The sequence below is a fragment of the Trichechus manatus genome, unplaced genomic scaffold (genome assembly GCF_000243295.1).
Source record: "Trichechus manatus latirostris isolate Lorelei unplaced genomic scaffold, TriManLat1.0 scaffold00054, whole genome shotgun sequence".
In the NCBI taxonomy this organism is placed as follows: domain Eukaryota; kingdom Metazoa; phylum Chordata; class Mammalia; order Sirenia; family Trichechidae; genus Trichechus; species Trichechus manatus.
In genome coordinates this window covers 10123316-10127890 of record NW_004443990.1, presented here as the reverse complement: position 1 = coordinate 10127890, position 4575 = coordinate 10123316, and the positions used below count along the sequence as shown (strand labels likewise).

At 39.1% G+C, this 4575-nt stretch overlaps 1 pseudogene; it reads right to left on the bottom strand.

The window, feature by feature from the left end:
* Positions 1-3498: 3498 nt before the first annotated feature.
* LOC101347168 (60S ribosomal protein L10-like) lies at positions 3499-4131 on the bottom strand (annotated as a pseudogene).
* Positions 4132-4575: the final 444 nt, after the last annotated feature.

Genomic DNA, 4575 nt, shown 5'->3' with positions numbered 1-4575 from the left:
TTAGACTGAGAAAGCATCCATCTATTATACAATAGCTAGGCAATACATCTGCTTTGGGGAATGGAGGAGGACAGTTGACATTTTAAAGGGTGGCAAACTTAGGGTACTGCAGAATAAAATAGCTTGGGTAACTTCCTTGGAAGATTCCTGTTCTTGCATAGTCAAGAGGTTGACATATCCTACAAAGCTTCTATTTTAATTACCAGCCAGATCTCTCAGCACATTAGCATTTAACCCGTGAGCAACATAGCTTTTCCCTTTGGGATTACCACTTGTAATTCCCCGATGACATCTTTCCTTTTCCTTGTGGTAAGGGAAATGACATTTATAATGAGCATACTTGTATTATGCGTTGTAGGATCTGACTCCCAACTCTCTGACACCTCACATATCCTTCAGCGTAAGAATCCAAATGTGTTATGTGGCTCTGGAGAGAAGCTCTATTTGGCGAATCACTGACATTTTTTTCCAGTGTTGGTTTTTTCATTTTTCTGTCTTTGAGGTTAAGAAGCATCCATCTCATACAAACCATACTGAGACCCGTGAATGCCAATAATGTCTCCTTGTTATCACCTATGTCAACTCCACACGTCTTGGTCTGACTGTCAAAATTCTGTAGTGTTGTCCAGGCTTGTCATCCAAGTTAATTTATCAACCCCTCTCCCCTCATTGTCTCTGGGCAATTACTCCTCATGCCTTAATACTTAGAATCCCTTCTTTCATCAATCCAATTGAATTTCAGTGCAACAAATATTATTTTGAATGGGCATTCAGTAAAATTTGAATGTGTCTCATCCTCAGGTAACTAATTGCATATCTTTCATTCAATGTCCCACTCAAGGATCTCTTCTTTCATAAGGTTTCCTTACTTACAGATTAGCTGTTTTCCAAGTATTGCCTCTGCAGTTCTCTTCCTATTGCTTTAGACTCCAACTGATCTGTTGTCTTCCCCTATTCTTTTGTCCTATCTCTTTAGGCTAGAAGACCTGCCCTAATATTTACCTCTTCCACCCAATCTTCTCTGAGTCTAGCCTCTTTTGTTATCTGTTTTCTGATTTCCTATTATATTTATAATCAGATGTTTATTTACTAATCAACTGTATCTGTGTCTTGACATTTCCTTGAGAGTAGGTTATATCTCATAGTTCTCAAACCCATAGGAAGCAAAAAGAAGGCACATAAAACATATTAACTAATCAACTGAGGAAGAAGAGTAAGAATCCAAAGAAAGAAGATTAGGAGAAAGAAGAATAAGCGAGAAGAGGGACAATTTGTTGGGACTTCTGAAGTAAAAACCGTATCAGTGATAACCTGCTTTTCATCTCAATATTAATTCTGTCACTTCAAACTTTTGTACAAAGGAAATGAAAAATATGTATAAGGAAATGACAAAGCCTAAGTTAAATGTGACCTAAGGTATGCTCGGATTCATTAAGATCTTACATTTCCAAATCAGTTCAGTGCTTTCACTATCACATGTGTCCAGTACCCAAGGAATTCCACAGACTTATTCTTGCTGTCTTGTTTCACTGGGCTGGCATTCAGGGCATCACTAGCAATACTTGGATGGGATATGCAATGGGATTTATAATTCTGTTCTTCTGGGCTGAGAACATGAATATTTTTATTGAGCTTTTGTCACTAAGGAGTTCTCAGGGAATTAAACACTTTTTAAAATATAGGTTTATTGGCCTTATATTCATCTCATTTCATGAGAATGTTATAATTCAGCAAGTTACATTTCAGTTGCATTTTCCTTACATCACTACATTGTGGTCAATAACCAATAGTTATATTTTAAAATACATGGTTTTCAGTGTGAGGAGGTAAAGGAGTATTTCAAATGTGTGGGATAAAAACTTAATTAGTTACACTAGTATTTATTAAGTTCTTAGCCTGATCGAACATAGTAGTTGTCAGTTCTACAAAAGAAGAAATGAAAATTGGATATATTTGAAACTGCCCAGAGAGCAGCATTATTAACATTCTTTCTCCTTTGTTTGCTTTTAAACATTGTTTTGCTCAAAAAGCTGTAAAAGGCAAATGTTCTGATGATAGGTTTGTAAACCCAAACCAAACCTGCTGCTGTCGAGTCGATTCCTACTCATAGCAACCCTGTAGGGGGCAGATAGTTGTACAGTTGATACAGTAATGGAACTTCATTCCTGTGTGGCATTTTCTTTACGTTAGAACCTTACAACCTCCTACTGAGATAATACAGTGCTTCGCATATTATTGATTGCAATATGTTTAAAGAATGTAGCATAATTTCAGATTCATAGTTTCAAGTAGTTTCTTGAATACTATAGGAAATAAACCTGGGTCCTGGATTACACGTTTCTAAAAAATGGTGAATTTGTTAAGTCTATCTTCCAGGCTAAATTTACTATCTCTTACTAGTTTCACTTACAGTGCTTGAATAGAGTATGAAGGAATATGTTTATTATATTCTCTAGTGAGGATTTAGGGGGTTGATTACCGGAAGCTGCTCCCGGAACTTAAATCAATTTATCCTCTTTAAACTAGCATGATGTCAAAAATGAATGAAATTAGGTATCTATCTGGGGTTGGCAAAAGTTTAGATTATTTCATTATCAAAGCATAAAAGATAGAGATCTAGAAATATAATCAGTTCAGAAATTTATTGTTGTGTAACAAACCACCCTAATCCTTAATGGCTTAAAACAATAACATTTACTCTGCTTAGGAATCTGGGCACTCTTGGTTGGGACTGCTTGTCTCTGATCCACGCAGCTTCAGCTAAAGGTGGCTTGAAAGCTAAAAGCTGGAATTAGGAAGGCTCACTCACTCAAATGTCTGGTGCCTGTGCTAGGGATGAGGGAGCTAGGACTTTGTGGATTTCTCTTGAGAAACAGAGTTTAATTCTCCTGGAATCCAGATTTCTGGGATCCGTGGAGTTGGGGTGACCCACTCACGCCATTGCCCTGAGATCTTCTTTTGAACCTTGAGCCTTGAAGAAACTGGTATCCTAAAGTCACGTTTAAGTCAAATGATCTAGTAAGTAGCTTAGTACGATCATTCTGCCTTAGGCATTGGGCTGTTTTGAAGAATTAGCTATGTGCAGTCAGTTTCAAGAAACAGAAACTCTAAGGTCAGACTAGAAGCTGTGTTTTAGGGTAAATTGTTCTGGCCCCGTTTCCACGCAATGCTGATAACATGGGGTATAAGAATCTTTGGAAGTTCTTTAATTTTTGAAACATTTTTGACTCCCTAGTTGAAATGTTACTCCAAGCAAATCGTATATTAAATAAACTTCAATCAGTTTCTATTATTGGCTTAACGTGGTTTTTGTTTCAACAATCTTTAAAGGGTCTCTCCACATTGTCTCTCTTGTATAATGGTTTTGGGGTAGCTGAATTTCCTTTTTTTTTTTTTTTAACAGAGACAGGAAGTTCAATTTATTAGTGGGCAACATAGAGACAAGAATGTCAATTTACTGGTGGGCACTGATCAAGCCGGGCAGTGCTATCAAGGCCTTCATGAATGCAGAGCCCACCACTTGTCCACGGGGTCACGATTGGGGATGTATTTGACTCCACAACAATCTGGGATGAGGTGCTTTGCAGTCACCATGTCTCCAAACTCATCAGCATTAAACTTGGTAAAGCTTTACTTCTTGGAGATGTGGATCTTCTGGGGCCAAGAGAACTTGAACTAGGGCCTCAATCACATGCTTCTTGTTTTGAAGCTTGGTGCGGATGGATATGATGACTTTGCCAATGAGGACCCTGGCCACTGTACCCTGGAGTTTTCTAAAGCCACATCGCATACTTGTCTGGAGCCTGTCAGCCCCAGCACAGGACAACATCTTGATGATGTGGATGACATGGAAGGGATGGAGTCACATTTGGATGTGAAAGCCATCTTTGCCACAACTTTCACCATGTACTTGTTGGCACAAATACCGGCAGCCTCCAGAGCTTCTGAGGAGAGCTGCTCATATTCATCAGATGCCATATTGCACAGAGTGGGAATTCATCCACTTTTGCTTTCTAACGACCCAGGTCAAAGATGCAGATCTTGGAATCAGGGACACCTCAGCAGAAGTGGGACTTGAGGGTAGGGCTTGTTCTTACAATGCCGGTAACACTAGGTGGGGCGGTGGCCCATGGCGACACCAGGATCGTTGCAGCCGGTCGAAGGAAAAGAGCTGATTTCTTATATGTTTGCTCAAGAATCCAAAGGCACAAATCCCAAGAGAGAAAGAAACAGGCAGAAGCGGTATTACATTTTATGACTTAACTTCAGAAGTCACCCATTCATATATTCCTTTCATTCTTTTTATTAAAAATGAGTCACTGAGGCCATCCCATACACAGGGAAGATGGATTAGACTCCACCTTTTGATGGCAGAAGTTCCAAAGAATTTAAGACGTGTAAAACCACACTAGTACATAAATACAGGAGTTCTGGTGGCTCAGTGGTTAAGTGCTCAGCTGCTAACGAAAAGGTTAGCAGTTTGAATCTACCAGCTGCTCTGTGAGAGGAAGATGTGACAGTCTGCTTTCATAAAAAATTATATCCTTGGAAACTCTATGGGGCAGTTCTAACCTG